The 18,933-nt window shown below is 38.4% G+C and overlaps 1 protein-coding gene across 5 annotated transcripts in view; it reads right to left on the reverse strand.

Annotated features, from left to right (window-relative positions):
* The window catches only part of GULP1 (GULP PTB domain containing engulfment adaptor 1), a 157,707-nt gene that overhangs the window by 84,002 nt on the left and 54,772 nt on the right, over positions 1-18,933 (reverse strand). For 4 of the 5 annotated variants that reach the window (XM_082056929.1, XM_082056930.1, XM_082056926.1 and 1 more), the window contains exon 2: positions 18,119-18,235. The exons of the other annotated variant lie outside the window; for it this stretch is intronic. The gene's annotated coding sequence lies outside the window, so the exon portion shown is untranslated. The remainder of the gene's footprint in view (positions 1-18,118; positions 18,236-18,933) is intronic. 5 annotated transcript variants of the gene reach the window in all.

Consider the following 18,933-nt stretch of genomic DNA (forward strand, 5'->3'; position numbering starts at 1 on the left):
CCAAAGCTCCTGAAACCAGTTGGAAGGTACAGAAGAATCACACATGTACTTTTTTTTCTCTCTCAACCAGTATAAGCCATTGTGACAAGTGTTTTTCCCACCGCAGCAAGTCTTGCAGAGCACGGGTAAAGGATTTCTCATATGGTAGATCTGCCAGAGCTAGAGGACTATTCACAACAACTCTGAGGACAAGTAGACAATATCAACATCAAACAGAAGCCAGGAACCAGAAAAATCTGTATGAAACTCATGCATTTCATACCAGTTTCCAAAAAGTTCGGGTAAGTGGCTTTTTACTCTCCCACTTCCTAAAATTAACCTGCTCATTTCAATAATAAAAAAAGAAAATACAAATGAGTAACAGGTGACAAGGAGGTATCACTGAGTCATCTGACAGCAAAAACAACTCCTTAGGCAAGGTTACCACTAACTTCTGTTTTACAGCAAGAAGAAATACCAACATCAAGAAATATAACAAGAATAAATTTCACTACTAAAGTAGAACTCTGAAAGAAATGTGTTTTAAACTGCTGCAAGCACCAATAAATCCCCAGACAAGTTGCTAACAGCATCATCTAAATAAAAAACAGAGAAATACAAAATTCCCTTGTTTCACACAACCAGATTTCTAGATCTGGCTTGTAAACCACTGGAAAAGACATTTAATTTAAAAGATATTGCATTTTTTTCAGAATATTTATTTGTAAACGATTATTTTGTATTAGGCTTATCAATGATCATTTGTATTACTGGATTACATTATTCACAGAACAAACTGGAGTTTATACTGTACAAACAAAAAGAATAACTTTAAAAACAGGAATGTTCCCTTCTTCCCAAAGTTGTTATATTTTGCAAGAAAAATAAATACTCTTATTTTTTTCACCATGATAGAATAATCTTATCAGGATACAAGGAGGAGCTTCCTTTTTCGTCTAGTGAAATGTGGTGAAGGACTTCAGTCGTGTCAGCCTAATTTTTTCCCTGCTGTACAAGAATTTACAGATGTCAGATGCTCAGAGCCAGTAGAAAGGCTTTATACATGTTCCCTCTCAAAGAACTCAGGCACTTTCATCTGCTTCCAAAAGACAGATGGCGAACATCTTGCTCACTTGCAGACATGAGGGTCTGTATTTGACATCCCATTTCATCATCTGTATGGAATCTCAACAAGATTTCTCCCTGTTCCGCTACTTTCAGATGGATGATGGAGAGCCTGGGGAGCTTAGTTAGTGTTTTGATTTTAACAGCAACCGAGTGGGATCCAGTGTCGCGGTCCACTATGAACAGGTAAATGTAGAACAGCTCTTAAAAACCAGTTCTGGTAGGAGGGATACTGGACTGTTGAGCTTTCTGACTTGCAGCATGAGTATTCTCAAAAACTTCAGACACAGTCCTTGCTTGGATGGATATACACAGTTAAAAGGAAAGATATGTCCTGACACTGAATATGATTAATTCTATGTTGGCATCACCCTTTCTCTTCTGGAAGAGCTGATTGCTTCATACATATTCTAGAGCAGCTCTTTATTTCATTACTGGCAAATTATTTTCCAACCCTCCATTTCATTTTCTATGCCAGGGGAGGGGAGGGAAGAAAGACAGGTGGGGTGCATGGAAAAAGGGAAAAAAAAAAAAAAAGTATTTTAAACCTTCCAGTTTCCAAACAATAGAAAATTGTTGTTAACCTTCTGAAATTTGTAAGGTTCTATTTATTGTATTCATTGTGTTTTCGCAGTCACATTGTAAAATGTGCCACTGAGAGAAAAGGCAGTTGGAAAGACTCATTAGGCATTCTAAATGCAATCTCCAAATACAGCACAACAGTTTTAGAAATAACTTAGTTTAGTTCTGCTTACAATGAAAAGCTCATAATATTTAGCAGATCTGTTGCAGAAGTACAACGGTTTGACAAAAGGTACCATTTTATCACTCTACCAAAGGATATTTGGCCAAACTCTAAAAGCCCATTAGACACACCACTGTGCACACATGCTCATTAGGTCTCATAAGGCCACCCAATGTGCTTCCCTCAATGTGCGTTAAACGCAATTGAAGTTTAAAAGCTGATTACTGATGTTCAAAAGATGATTAAAAGGAAGTGAAAAACACAGATGTTTGTTTAGACAGAAACAACCAGAAAATTTCTGGATAGGTACCAGGAAACAACCAGCAAGAGAGGAGTGAGAACAAATGTGCCTGAGTCTCCCCACACAGACCCCCCTGCTTAAAAATGGTTCAGTAACTCTTTGAAGTCACAGTTCTGGATTTTCATTGTAAAAGCACTTTGGTGTTCAGTTTTGCTGCTGTTTCTTTATTGTTTTTTTGTTTGGTTGTTTTGTTTTTTTTTTTTTTTAATACATACAAGTTCAAAACAAAATTAGCAGATACCATCCTTTTATGGTATCTAAAAAGTTACACTAAAAAGTTACAATTATGTCAAAGGTTGGGGAGAAGATATAATTATTTAAAGCTATTTATCTGCAGGACATCAAGTCCATACCTTCATTAATTTGGGGCCCCTTGTTCCACAACTCTCCCTCAAAGGAGATGCAGACACAAATTCTAGGTGCACAGATTACTGCAGGTGCAGAGCGTATATAAACTTGCTTTCTTATCTTTCACAGTCCAGTTCCTATGATCATTTCCCTCCCAGTGCTAAAGGTCACGTATTGAAAGAAAATCACAACCATACAAATTTCTACCAACCAATTGTCTCATAACCAAACATATTACATAATTCTGAAACAACGACATACAAAAGTGTCATTCATTTAACAAAAGTTTTTAAAGCATCACTCGCTTCACAAAGACTTAAAATCTGTGATACTGAACACAATCCCTTACTATGAAAGTCAACAGATTTCTCATTACTCTGAATAGATTCAGAATTTGTACTTGAATTGGTTGGCCTCTTGGACAGCATTAAGTTGTATTTATAGAGAATAAATGGGTTTTATTAAGTTATTTCAACAGTTTTCAAGATTGAGAGGAGCTGGCAACATCCATTTTGTGATTTTTAATAAAACATTCTCAGAGAGAGTATCTTGAATACCAGATAATATTGTTTTTTCAGGATATCATATTACATTCCTTTAGCTTATCTTCCTTAACTCCTCATTCTGAACAATCCCAACGTTTCAACAAGGAAATGATACAAAGTTAAATGCACATATATTAAATTGACTTAAAAGCACAGGAACCAAAATAATATTTTTATGACAAATTACTCTCCTCATCTCTGTCTTGTAGATCAGGTATGTGTTCAGGTAGTTCATTATAATGTGTATTAAGAAGAAACATTGGAGTTTTGCACGCTATTATGGTTATTATTAATCTTATTTCAATATTTCTGTAAGTGATCCATCCTACGGTAATTTCGTAGAAATTACTGAGATAGAGACTACTACATAATAGAATTTCCAAGCTAGCAAGACTTAAATTTCTTCAATTTTCCTGCTCTGTATCTTTTAACACAGCTGGGGCGTGTAAGTTTTTAAAAGCAAGTTTAAACTCAAACATTCATCACATCACACACAGAATGGTACTGGCTGCTTGGCACTGGGAAGCCACGATTCCAGTCCCTGCCCCAGTTAACTTCCATGTAAATGAAACATGCTTGAAGTCTAATATCATGTTCACAGTTTGTTCAGTTTTGCATTAAAAAAAAAAACCCTTTTGTGAGGCATCTCCAATATTTGGGGATGAAAGAGTGTCTTCTCCTGTCCTTTACAAGCATTTGATACTTTGACAATGATCCTTAAAACACCCCAGGTCAGCACCAACCTGTGCTGAACCCCCAGAACCAGAGGAGAGAAATAAATACAGGTCATCCTCCTAAGTATTCGTAGAAAATTCAGACAACTACTACCAGGAGATTCAGTGGCTGATCCCACAACCAAACTACTGGATATTAAGGGAGACTGATGTGAAAAAAACACACCCTATATCCAAGCATTACGCCAAACTATATTACATGTTACTCTCTTCCTCCTTCCTCCAACAACATACATCAACGCTGTCAATTTTATGAATCACACATATTTATTCAGATTACTTAAGTTACTTCCAGGACAATCACATACAAATAATACTGGTAGTTGCTAATGAAAATTAAATGACTCGATGTTTCGTATTCATATACAAACACAACTTCGGGAACATTCCTTGAGTATTGCTTTTCCAAAACAATGTTGCTATACAATCAAAGAATCAACCATATGAGAGAAAGCTGATCATTTCTACTGGTATTTATGTATTGTACAGAAGTTCATTTCAAAATAAATAGCTAGGAATACTGAAAAAGAAGAAACTTGTGTGAAATTACAGTCTTAAACAGTCTTGTGTCTACTGCAATTTTAAATTTTTGTAAAAAAAATTGCGCACAGAGGTAGTAATTGAGAAATGCAGCAACATATGAGAATTTCTGTAACAGGGAATAGTCATTACAGCCCAGTGCTATAAAAAACCTGCTCAGAAACACACCACATCTTTAGCTACATTTTTCTGAGCTTTTCCAAAACCCATTCGGTTTTAATAGAGAACTTATGCAAGAAGACTCAAGCAAAGCTCATTCTTTGGAAATTGCTTGAATATATATGCACATGCATAGATGTGCACTCAGCTGGCTCCCTGACGGCATGTGGACAAAAAGGAGTTACTGAATTCTTACAACATATTTGACTCTGCCTTTAAAAAAAAAAAACAGCTGTTGCAGAACAGCAGCATCTAGGACACTTGAGAAAAATTGTACTTCTCAAAAAAAGAACTCAACAATCCTGATGTAACCACAACACAAATTTCTATATACAAAGAAAAAAATACTAAGATAAAATAGTTCTGCTATGGTTGGGGGGACAGAGAGAAAATTACATGTGAAATTACTTACATGTTTTGAGAAGCTAGACACGAATTAAAGAGGAAATATTGTTGTAAACTGTGAGTAATGGAGACATTAAGTACTACAGTGTATTTGTGGAGGGAAGTTCCCAATCACTCTGCCAAACCTCTGCTCCTCTTCCTTCACTTTGTTTATGACTGTAAGCACGCAAGTTCTAATTTGTTTCTTGAACCACCTATATTTAAATCTTTCTGGAATTCCACTGAACAAATGATTTTGCAAAATTTATCTCACCCTTCTATTTCATCCAATAATATGTCTCTCTGCTAAGTGGATTTTCAAAAATATAACTTGCTGGTCACAACTCAGTGATATTTTACAAAAAAAGGTTTAGCTTTGTGTGTTTAACCTTCCAGAAATTATCTGTTATTATAACTGGACTCTGTCGTCTTAAAGAAAGCACAAGAACTATTAATACCACTGATGTTTTTAAACTCCAATAAAATCAGAAGCAACAAGATAAGAGCATAATTACTATTAAAAGATTCTTCTCACTTCGCAGCTCCTTCAAAAGAAGAATATTGCTGAAACTGATAGCATTAAGAATTCTTTTCAAGGAGTAAAATCTCACTATGCTGCCACTGAAACCTGAATTACTTTAATGCCCAAACTAGAGTCTGCGTTTGTCAGTAGGTTATTAACTTTTCAAATGTTGTTGGAATCAAGCCAGTGGGAACCCAAATGTATTTTGCAGTCTCTTAATTTACAATGCATATACACAACCAAACAGCAGCACTTAATAAGCAGCCAAAAGGAAAAATGTGATTTGAAAGCAATCTTAAACTAAAACAAATGAACCAACACCTGAATTTCCTTCAAATTCTCTGAAGAGTTTCATAAGCTGCCCCACGCCCTCATACCCAGAGGAAAAAAAAAGAAAGTCAGAACAATAAACCAAATTACTTTTAAGTTAAAGTGATGCCAGAACAAAAATGTGTATAACAAAGGAATGCTGTTTCCTCTCCCATAATGTTACTTAGCATTTATGAAACCTTTCAATAAAGGATGTAGAAGCACCCATTGACATTAGGTAAAGCTTATAAGTACTCCCATGAGATTACTATCCTTCTATCTTGTAGATGCATAAATTAAAACAGAGAGACAATATGTGGCCTCCCAATGTCACTGAAAGAATTTGACAGTTGCAGTAAAATTCAGGACTTGAGTTTCACGTTCCTGTTTAAGGATTTCTCTAAACTGAAAATATTTTCTAGCAGTTATTCAGCACATTAAAAAGAAGATATTTTCTTGGCAAATTTTTACAGCAAGCCTAGATAGCTACTCTTTAGTTTACAGGGAGCCTAACATTTCTACAGAACCAGAACAGAACTTTTCAAACAGAAGAACTCTACTACTTCAATAACTGATATCTAAGTGGATGTTTCAAAGTAGAACGGGAAAAGTGGAACTACAGACAGGACAGGGTGCCAACTTCCACAATTTTACATTCCGCACGATCAATAACATAGATAGGATTGACAAAAGGGGGTAGACGATATTGTTGGCATCTCATATGTCTTGCTGTGGCTCTGATTAATATAGAACAGTTTACTTGAGCAAGTTACTTCCATGTAAGTAATTTATATCCAAGGAGTTTCTCCTCCAGCTGTCTGGAATAAAAGGAGAAGCAATTTACCACCACACCTTGAATTCTGTTCAACTATCTGATTTGGGAAATAATCATACTTTTACCATACAATTTTCTTTAGCTATTTGTTGCTATTTCCATTCAGTACAGTGACTCTGGGTTATTTGTCTTTTTATTGCTATTTCATGACACCAAGGGGAGATCTTGTCTTTAAATACTCTGCAAATACTCTTCAAATGCTCTATTATTTAAAAAGTTTGCAAGTATTAAGATCCTGCGGGACTGATCTAAATGCCTGGTACAAATACAAGCTTGCAGTGTTACAGAGCTTTTTGTCAAAAGGATGGTATTTGCGTTTCACAATTTTCTTTTCCCTTTCTTTGGTTAAAGCAAAAAGTGTTCTGCATGAGATAAGCATTTTTGCCCTGAATTCTCATCCACCTATCACCTTCAGCCCTGTCCCACAACTTCCACTGAAGAGAGTTAAATTTTTTACACATCTGGATTCTGGCACTGTGTCCATAGTGTTCAGCACTGAATAGATTCATTCACATGAAACCAAATCATTGCTCAAGGTGATGAATAACCTCACTTGTGACATTTACATCTATTGATTTGCCTGGTTTGTGACTACTCCACTACAACATGTGGATCAAAATTACATAAACTGACAGTTCACTGCATTATAAGATCTGCATTTTTCATCTCAAAGTCAAAAGGATTTTTTTTTTTTTTTTTAACATATACAAAGAACCATTCTTTGATACTTCTTTTTAGGTATGTGCATTTGACCAGTTTCAAATCGGTATTTTTTCCAGACTCTGTAACTGGATTGTATAGAACTTCATCACTGATAAATGGATAGTTACTAGCAGATGTTGCTATAGTTCCCCTGTCAAAACCATTAATTTTGAGAACTGGCTGTTTTCAACAGACTTACAGCCATCAGAGAACTGTGCATCTTCCTCTTCAGCAAGAGTTAATAAGCTGCATTTCTGCTGTTGAAAAGATACCTATCCAGTCGCATCAGATTTGATCATGAAATATCACCGTAAAGGCCAAGAACATATCTCAAACACTCTGTCATATCCACCACTAAACTCTATGCTAGATTTTAGTGCAGCCCAAGTTGTATAACAATACAATTTTGTGATACTTCCAAATACAAAGACAGCTGTATTGTGTTATCAGACTGGGATACTTTTAGGAGATCCACAAAGATTTTGCCTTTAAATTTGTCTTTTCTGAAGTCATGCAACTGAGTTGAAACACTAACAAATCACCACTTTCACTCGAAGTTAAAATACCATGTTTTATCTTGTACTTGTCATGAAGCTGTATTTGCACAATTGACATGGCTTATCTGATTAACATATTCACTAAACTGTAGTAAATTGTTTCTCTAAGCTCAACGGCCATTGAGTTACTAGAAAAATCACCTGGCCTGGATATCTGTTCTTTGTAAATATCCATATAGCTGCCACTGGCATAGTATTTGACACCTCCTTTAATCACACAATCAGAGCTTGCCAACTTCATAGGTCACAGTTCCATTTTATAGATGAGAGAGCAAAGACAGAGAGACTGATGTTTGGGAGAACACACTTCTCCCACCCTTTGGCAGTAAAGGATGGAACACACTGGAGAGATTGTAATTGAAATATATTAAAAAACACACAAAATCAGGTGCTGGGAACAAAACACCTCGAAACACACTCTCTGCTTTGAGAGAATGCTTTAGAAACAGCAACATGGTTTGTGCACACACAGCACCCACAAAGTAAAACAATAACCAGAGATGCAGAATTTCTAATATTGAACAACTCCGCAGATGGAACAAATGAGGAGCCCTAAGAGGGCAGCTTTAGCTGAACACCATTGCCCAGGAATCTGTCGAAACATTGTGTGAACAACAATTCACAAAATATACAGTGCCTTAGTGATAAAAAATTGCAAAGCCCTGAGCCTTGTCATTTATTCACAGTAATGGAGAGCCGTTCATCGTCGTAATACAGCATCCACCTCTTAGGGCTGTCACCAAGGGCAAGGTGGCAGCCAAGCGCGTCTGCTTTTTACGTCTTACATTCTCATGTCCCAGTCTGGCAAAGTAAACACATGATAATGGATATGCCTGAGAGTTACTTTTGGGGTAATAAGTCTGCAAAAAGGATTAAATTCATCCAGGAAAAAATAAAAAGCATTCTAACATCCTCCAAGAGGAAGGGATGAAGGCAGCATGTGGCAGAGGACCTGTGAGAGGATTCCTATGCAGCACTGCACAAACATGAACCCCAGAGCAGCAGAAGTTAAAAAATGAACTTAAAATATGGTAAATTAATCTTCACGGTTCTGTTTTTTTTAAGTCAATTTAAAGTGGTTTTGGTTTAGGTGCTACAAACTTCATAGAGGGACTATAACCATTGGCCTTTATTTTTTGTTATTCTGCATCACTGAAACATGACCTATTTGGCGATGCAGGTCTGATTTCCTTTCATTTGATTTTAATAGGTCAAAATTTAATTGATCCTGTCTGTTAAAGTAGTTTTTGGTTTAAATCCAGGAAGATTCAACTAAATTTATTCAGCAAGCTCCTTTGGATTTTTCCTCTCAATCTTGAACTTCATAGTCACTTAAAAATGCAAAAAAAGAAGAGGTGTTGTAAGTAGTATACATGTCTAGTGAGCCAATTTGGGAAGTTTTTATTAATGGCTAAATCATATATCAAGTTTTTGAGTTGTCATAGTAGATATTTACATAAAACCCCTCAATGAGTTATGAACGAGGCTGTCATTTGCAGCCTAGACAATACTGAAGTGAAGCAACACAACTTGGCTCACATTGTTTTTCAAAAATTTGTTAGCTTAGGTGGTCTTTGTACTTCCATTCCAGGAATAAATGAAATAAGGTTGCAGAACTGTGGAAACACAACTTCTAATACACCTAGGACCTTGACTACCCTTTGGGTAGCTCCTGTCTTCCCGCTCCTGTGGTCCAACATGGTTGAAGCTGAGGATAAAAACAAAGCAGCAACTTATTACAGAAAAGAAGTAATCCAAATGGAGGAGGGAAAGGTACTGTACTGCTTTTATATTTATGTTCTTTTTAAATTTAGTTATGGTACTTCTGGCTGTAAAAGGCAAGAATCAAACAGCCTGGTAACTTAGATTAGCATGATAAACAAATCTGTAAATTTTCTAGTTCTGGAATTAAAATATAGGCAGCGGTTTATAAATATAAAGCCAAATACATAAACAATGAGAAAATAAATATAACACGAATTATAATACAGTACCTTGATTCTTAACAAGAACATTACAGGTTTTCATGCTAACTCCATAAGCATTGAAATGTGAAATGTAATTCTCTCCCTGCCTCAAGAGCAGTCAAAAAAATATTGTGCTTCAGCTTTTCACTCCTGAATGACATAAAAAAGACAAACCCCTTCATCCTTGTTAGGAATGTTAACTTTAGGGAGAGACATGTTAAAAGTAATTTATAAATGAAAATAAGAAGTGGCAACAGATTGCATTTGGAAGTTTAGAACTAAGTATTTTTCAATTTCACATATCCTGTAGCATGTGTGAGATTAAAAACAAAACAAAAATCAAACTACCTAATACATAAGTATCTGATGCACAAAGCCATTGAGCTGCTTTACCACAGATGGATTGGCTGTTTTTTATCGTAACTCCGTACCATGACTCAAAAGTATGGAAAGAACAGACTTGCATTTAGAAACAGGATTGAGAGTTAGATAGAGGAGGGCTGTGTAACTTCTCTGTCTACATCTCTAGTACAAAGAATAAAACATACTATAGAGTTGTCTCACAAAACCATTGGAGCTGACTTCTGATACTTCGATTCATCTGTTTACTTAGAGTGAAAAGCATATCTTCATAAACGCAGAATGTGATAGCCATTGTGCCTTCCTAATAAGGCCAGATGATGTATTTTTTGTAGTTAAGGAAGAAAACAAGTCATTTTGAGGAAGAATTTCAAAAGCAGAACATTAGGAACCCAAGGAAGCATTTAGATAGCCAATGGGCAAACTACAGACACTTCCAAACACAGTTCAAGCATTATTTGTGATTTGGGAAGGCAACTGCGAAACATCACAAATCCAAGAACAAAATCCATTAAGTTCTTTGTTTTGTTTTAAATACAGATTATACGTCTTCATGTTGACAGTCTCTTTGGAAACCACTTCAGGCAAACCTATCTCCACCTGTCATGCTGCAGAGGGACTGGGTGGGACACCATTTTGTTCCTCATACCATGCATAAAGTCAACCGGGCTATTTTGTTAGATTACAGCAAAGAGTAAAGATGGAGCACTGATACAGCAGAGAATCCAAGAACTTCATCAGCTCCATCACACAGGTTCCCTGGCTGCTGACACTTTTGAATGACACAGTAGATCGTGGTACTGATTAATTCCATTTTTCTATAGGCGAGTCCTCAGTTCTCATGGTTATTTAAATTAACAGGGATAAAGCAGCTACAATTACGTATCTCAAACACACCTTAAGCTAAAGGGTAATTAGAGCTTGACTTTATACATTATGCCAAAAGGCACTGCAATGCGCCCATTTATTTTAATAGTACTGTAAAAAGTTCAAGATAAAACTGTTTTAAAATTATGTAACTGGTTGACTTTCAGAGATGCTGAAGACTAATGCTGAACTAAAAATAAAAATAAGGCAACGTAGAAGCAGGTTAAGAAAAGGATAATTGCCTATAAAGAAGAATTTAATTAGAAATGTGGCAGAATCTTCACTAGCTGCAAACTTTCAGAGGCCTAATGGTGCTCTAAAAAGGAGTGACTTTCTCCCAAACAGCAGGGTGTCTGTAATACAGGTGATTGTGAGAAGCTCAAGGTAATACCTTGAAACAGATCTAGAGGAAATTTTACATTTTGAATCATTTGGCTGCAGCTTTGGTTGGCTCCTGGCCAGCACCACAGACAATAAAGGGAACCAAGCAAAAGCAGTGATAAAAGCAGTCCAGCTGTTCAGAAGGGGAAGCAGAGATCCAGCGGCAGACAGACAGGAGGTGTGGTGGTTGCTCGGCAGAAACAGCAAAGAAGAGACACAGAGATAAGCAGATCGTGATCAACAATACGGAACACGCAGATTTTTACTGATATACCAAAACTTTTGATATCCCCTACAAACAGGATCCATGTTTGAATCAAGAAAATCAATACACACAACACCATAAAAAAAAATCCCAGTTACACAAACACCTTGCAATTAAGACTAGAGATCACTGCTTTTCTTGTAGGCTTAAAGATCTATGGGAAGAATTTTCAAAATCCAGATTGTGTACATAACAACTCTGCCCTCCTATTTGAACACTATCTTAGTCTATTTTACTCACACTCAGAACACAATACAAATACACTATAGAAATAGAAAAAAGTTCTTAACTTTTTTAAGGGGAAAATATTTTAATGTATATATTTATTTATTATACATGGTTAATACTACCTATTAAAACAGGCAGATCCAAACCATGACCCATCAATGCAGTTATCACCCTATGAGATAATGTTTTATACAGATTTGACTTAATCAGGTTAAAGTGCAGCTACTTAAAACAAACAAACAAACAAACAACAAACAAACAAACCAACCCCAACTATCTAGACAGTAGCTTCTGATTCTTTTGGAAACTTTATTAATGCACTTTAACTACTCATCATCTAGCTGGCTGAAAACCACTTCACAGAAACATAACCATTCAAACACATCTAGCACAAGCACTCCTGCACGGCCAACTCTGTCAGGGAACGGGGCGGGGGGGAGGCGGGATGAGACACAGGACAAAACAGATCAACCAACAAAACACCACAAAACCAAACACAACTGTGTTGAGGTTTTCTCCTAACACGTGCCAACAAAAAGTAGGGGCTGAAATTAAGCACTAGAAAGTGGAAGAGCAGCAGGACCATCTCCGCCAACTTCCATGCTGACTTATATAGTGATATTGAACTGGAAACCACAGCACTAACGTACATAGGAAGTCTTTCAGTAAATGACAATATTTTCTTGCAGAAAGTGACAGTCACAGTTCAGTCCACAGAGGGGCTGAACCAAAATAGTCAGGAAAGACACAAATCCAATTCCTTTATCCTCAATCTGCTGCCTCTATACAGCATTCTGAGACATCAGCCCAGCTTGACAAAACCATTTAGATCACAGAATCACAGAATCGACTGGGTTGGAAAAGACCTCAGAGATCATCGAGTCCAACCCTTGGTCCAACTCTAGTCCGTTTATTAGATCATGGCACTAAGTGCCATGTCCAATCTCAGTTTAAAAACCTCCAGGGACGGCGAGTCCACCACCTCCCTGGGCAGGCCATTCCAATGCCTGACCACTCTCTCTGTAAAGAATTTCTTTCTAATATCCAGCCTAAATTTCCCCTGGCAGAGTTTAAGCCCATGCCCCCTTGTCCTATTGCTAATTGCCTGGGAGAAGAGACCAATCCCCACCTGGCTATAACTTCCCTTCAGGTAGTTATAGAGAGTGATGAGGTCACCTCTAAGCCTCCTCTTCTCTAGACTAAACAACCCCAGCTCCCTCAGCCTCTCCCCATAGGTCTTATGCTCAAGTCCCTTCACCAGTCTTGTTGCTCTTCTCTGGACTCGCTCCAGCACTTCAATGTCTTTCCTGAACTGAGGGGCCCAGAACTGAACACAATACTCCAGGTGTGGCCTCACCAATGCAGAGTACAGGGGAAGGATCACTTCCCTTGTCCTGCTGACCACGCTATTTTTGATACAGGACAGGATACCATTGGCCTTCTTGGCCACCTGGGCACACTGATGGCTCATGTTGAGCTTCCTGTCAATTAGTACCCCCAGGTCCCTTTCTGTCTGACTGCTCTCCAGCCACTCTGCGCCCAGCCTGTAGCGCTGCAGGGGGTTGTTGTGACCAAAGTGCAGCACCCGGCACTTGGCCTTATTGAACTTCATCCCATTGGAATCAGCCCATTTTTCCAGTCTGTCCAGATCCCTCTGCAGAGCCCTCCTGCCTTCCAGCAGGTCGACACTCCCTCCCAACTTGGTGTCATCAGCAAATTTGCTGATGATGGTCTCAATCCCCTCATCTAAATCGTCAATAAAGATGTTAAATAGGACTGGACCCAACACCAACCCTTGGGGAACACCACTAGTGACTGGCCGCCAGCTAGATGCAGCCCCATTCACCAGCACTCTCTGGGCCTGGCCCTCCAGCCAGTTCTTAACCCAGCGTAGAGTACACTTGTCCAAGCCATGGGCTACCAGCTTTTGCAGGAGTATATTATGGGAGACAGTGTCAAAGGCCTTGCTGAAGTCCAGATAGACCACATCCACAGCTTTCCCCTCATCCACCAGGTGAGTTACCTGATCATAAAAGGAGATCAGGTTGGTCAGACAGGACCTGCCTCTCCTAAACCCGTGATGGCTGGGTCTGATCCCTTGTCCATCCTGAAGGTGCTGTGTGATTCCATTCAGGATGATCTGTTCCATAATCCTGCCAGGCACTGAGGTCAAGCTGACAGGCCTGTAGTTGCCGGGGTCAGCTTTGCAGCCCTTTTTGTGGACTGGGGTAACATTGGCCAATTTCCAATCATATGGGACCTCCCCAGTGAGCCAGGACTGTTGGAAGATGATGGAGAGAGGCTTGGCAAGTTCTTCTGCTAGCTCCCTCATCACCCTAGGATGGATCCCATCTGGTCCCATTGACTTGTGAGGATCCAGATGGCTCAGTAAATCACCAACTATTTCCTCCTGGAATACAAGGGGCCTATTTGGGTTCCTATCTCTGTCAACCACCTCCAGACATGAGTTGTCCTGAGGGCCACCTGTCTTACTGGTAAAAACTGAGGCAAAGTAGGTATTAAGTACCTCAGCTTTCTCCTCATCTTTGTTAACTATATTTCCCTCAGAGTCCAACAGAGAATGGAGATTGTCCTTGCCCCTCCTTTTGTTGTTAACATATTTGAAGAAGGACTTTTTATTATCCCTGACAGAATTGGCCAAATTAACTTCAAATTGCACTTTTGTTTCCCTGTTTTTTTTTCTGCATGATCTAGCTATTTCCATAAATTCTTCATAAGTAGCCAGCCCTTTTTTCCACAGTCGGTAAAGTCTCTTTTTATTTCTGATTTCATTCAGAATCTCCCTGTTTAGCCAAGCCGGTTGTCTTCCCCACCGGCTAACCTTTCGGCACACTGGTATAGCCTGTTCCTGTGCACTCAAAACCTCCTGCTTGAAGCATGTCCAACCCTCCTGGGCCCCCTTGTTTTTAAGCATTGTTTCCCAGGGTATGCTCTGAACTAGACTTCTGAATAGGCAAAAATCTGCCCTCCGGAAGTCCAGCGTAGAGGTTTTGTTAATGGTTTTCCTTGCATCTCTGAGTATTGAGAATTCTATTATTTCATGGTCACTATGCCCCAGGCGGCCTCCAACCACTACATCTCCCACCAGCCCTTCTCTGTTTGTAAACAGTAGGTCTAGCGGGGTCTTGCCTCTGGTAGGCTCATTTACCAGCTGATGAAGGAAATTGTCCTCTATACACTCTAGGAACTTCCTAGACTGCCTCTTCTGTGCAGTATTGAGCTCCCAGCAGATATCCGGCAGGTTAAAGTCACCCACAAGAACAAGGGCCGTCGATTTTGAGACATCTGCCAGCTGCTTGTAGAATAATTCATCTCCTTCATCATCCTGGTTGGGTGGTCTATAACAGACACCCACGAGGATGTCAGCCTTGTTGGACTTCCCTCTGATTCTGGTCCACAGGCACTCAACCTTGTCACTGCTGACCTCAAGTTTAACAGAGTCAAGTGACTCTCTAACGTACAAAGCCACCCCTCCACCTCTCCTACCCTGCCTATCTTTTCTGAAGAGCTTGTAGCCACACATAGCAGCACTCCAGTCATGAGAGTCATCCCACCATGTTTCTGTGATGGCAATCATGTCATAGCTTTCCTGCCAACATTGAGACAAATTCTCTGTATCTAATAAAAATCGTTTTAAATAACTATACATAGCTCAGCACTAAGCTTAAAGGAAATGCAAAGCATCAGTAAATGCAAAAGTCAGAGTTCATTAGCTCATTCTAATCACACAAAGGCATTTTTATTACGCTTATTTATTTGAAAAGGCCATTAAATATAAATCCAAATACAGAGTCAGGGCAAACAAATATCATGGCAACTTCGATGAAGCATAGCTTTCCCAATGAAATGTTAAATGGCAATTCTGCATTAAACACAACTGCTTTCATGATCTTCCTTGAGATTTTAACTTCACATGCCTATCGAAAAGAGAACGCAAGGGGCATTACGTGTCCCACTGGCCCCTCCTGCAGGTCTCTAAAGAGTACTTAACATAAACACTCATTCATGGTGTTACGCCCTTGGACTTCCGAGTATCTCAAATTCCACTTCAGGGTATTAGCCAACTGCTGTTTAAATTCTGTGTAAATTAGCTGAATCATGACCCTCCACTGCAAAAATACGCCTTATAGATCATGTCCTTAGGGAGTCAAATAATGTAATGACAACTTACCACTGAGCTAATCAAGAATCAGAAAATAAAAATTAACTAAAGCAGAGGCACTGAAAACAAAAATAAAATCAATATTGTTATCCAGCTGAACCAGGTCACGCATGCAAGAACTTCCTGCCATTTACTACTGCAGTACATTAATGTTGCAGTAACAAGAAATTTTAACCCTCTACAAAATAACATAGAGAAGTTGAAATATTTCTTTTAATTCCACCAAAGTGAAATTAGAACATGCTCAGCATTTTGGAGGTTTTAGGCCCGTCACTGGTCAAGATCCGATTTTGGTAATGCCAATGATTAATTCTGTCCCTAAAGATTTCTCTGTGCAAGTCTATGCATTTTCTATGTAATTTCTGCTGTAACTTTGTAACACTACATTCTTCATGCATACAGTAGGTGGTGGACACTAAAACTACATACACCTTTAAATGTCTAAGGATTCAATCGTCTTAAAATAAAGGACTTTGCACATAAAATCAGTTTTGTCTTTAAATTCCAGAATTCCAAATACTACATAAGCCTCCTTGCAAATCAGCAAAGTAATTTGTATCTAAGCATCTTATATAAATCTGTTTCAAGTAAGTCTACATCTACAAAAAGATTAGGTGTTTTCAACTGGTACATTTTCACCAACGGGTCTGGTTTTGCCCCATCCTGTGGAAGGAGATACCCATTAGTTAGTCTTTTTCAAGTGCAGAGATAAAAGGAGAATCCAAAACATACACAGCAGAGATTTTGTGTTGCTGTTGTCAGAAAGAAAGAAAGAATCTGTCTCCTCCCTTTTTTCCTCAGGCTACAAGATCCTTTTGCAACTGACACACTTTGATTTTTTTTTTTTTTAATTATTATTTCTTTCTACTCACTCCCCTCTTTCTCTTTTTTTTTTTTTTTGTCTCAGCTCCACATGCCCCATGAGAAAAGTCTTTGAACAAGATTGCCTAAGCAGTGAAAGTCTAAGGAAGAAAACTAAGGACTCGTATACCTGTTGTTTTATTTTAGAAAGAAAGTCAAGAACAATACCCTTCCATTCCAGCCATCCAGGAAATGAGAACCATTGGACCTGGCTTAGAATTGGGAAGTAACAGCATGGAGTCATAAACACACACACACTGACGTCCTGAAAACTAGCAGTAACTGAAGTCATCCTACAATATAATGCCACAGGGAACTTTTACTTGAAACATGGTATTTGCATACCACCTATGTTGAGACATGGAGATACACAGGGGAGGTGAAAAGGGAACTGCACACTAGTGATCTGGTTTCGAAAAGTAATAAAAACATGCAAGGACTTTGAAAAGAATATAGTATCACAGCAACAGGCGTCTCGGTGCCAGATTAAAGATAACGTTTGGGAAAGCCAGCAGCATCAACAGACTGACTCAGCCTAATCTGACTTGAGCTCTACACTTTCTCAAAGGTACTTCAATGGATTTTGGGATTTATAATCAGATGAAGCAATATGCAGTTGCTCTAAAGCAGACTGCTGCAACTGAAACAAGCAAGTTAAGAGAAAGCTTTTGTTAACCACTAGATTGCTGAACAAATGCTTTTGCTTATCCTCACCTCAAAGCAATAAAAATTTGCTACATAGTTCTAGCAAACTGTAGCAGTGTTTTTCATTTAAGCACTGAGGTATTGGGTGCGGAGAAGGGAAGACATAAAAAAAGGAAAAAAAAAAAAGAGAGAGAGAGAGGAAAACGCAATTTGTAATAGTCATACCAACAAGCATTATTCTCTCACTCAACAACAGCATCACTGAAACACAGTTACTTAGACTATGAGAACTCTGGGTCAACAGCTTGGCCCTGCCACACATTCAGCAGTTGACTTATGTCAAAGGTACTGTGTTTAATAGGGAAACAGCCAGGAGCACCTCTCTAACCCCCAAAGTCTATGAGATTAGCCTTTTGGGTTTGTTGCAACCACTCTAAATGAAAAAGAAACAAAAAAACTAACTTGGATCGCTCATTCCAGTCTTAAAAAAACCCTTTACTCAATGAAGAAAAATTTAAATATTTGCATAATCCTTTTCTATCAAGCAGTTCATAGCAACAATTAAAACAGCTTACCCTTGTGCATTCAAATTTCTTGCCAAGGTATAAAGCAGACACTAATTCAGATGTGGAACAGATCACTTGTCAACATTTTTGAACCTTTGTCATTGCTGCTTTATAGTTTCTCATGTACTAGAATAAAAAGAAAGAATGACAGATATTAGTTGTGAACTAGTATATTATCAAAGCACAGAATTTATTTTCCTATTTAAGAAATTTAATGCAAACAGCTTTATGGAAATATGTTTCACACAATCTTTTTAGCAGAATTCTGCTGGAAAGGTCTAAATCAGACTAAAATGCTGGGAACAACAGTACTGTATTTTCAAACAGGAATTCTGATTCAACTGTTTTCTCCATAATTTCCTTACCCGCAACTGCCCCACACCAACAAAATAACCATTTAACACACAGAACAGAACCTTGACCATTTAATTCCTCTAAATGAGAAATATTCACCACACGCAGCATTAGACCAAAATCTGTCTCTTCAAAGAATATTTGATTGGTAGTATCATTTAAAAAGGAATGCTGTGTACCCACAGATGGTAGGAAACGTGCCTGTAGAAACGGTACCACATCTTGCTTCATCAGAAGGAAGCCCAATCCACTCCCCTGCAGAGCCAAGAGCCAAACAAGTCTATTCCTGCCCTGTTTCTGGTCACACAGGAGCTGGTCCCTCCTAAGTAACCACCCTGGCCCTCACACCTTGATGTTCCCCATTGTAACATATTTACAGAAGATTTTAAAATGCTCCTACCTTCTTTACTGAAGGCTTGGCTAAGCTGTACCAATTAAATCATGATTTTTTTTTTTATGATGCACTCTGA

Source organism: Streptopelia decaocto, assembly GCF_964273445.1.
Source record: "Streptopelia decaocto genome assembly, chromosome: 6".
Taxonomy (NCBI): domain Eukaryota; kingdom Metazoa; phylum Chordata; class Aves; order Columbiformes; family Columbidae; genus Streptopelia; species Streptopelia decaocto.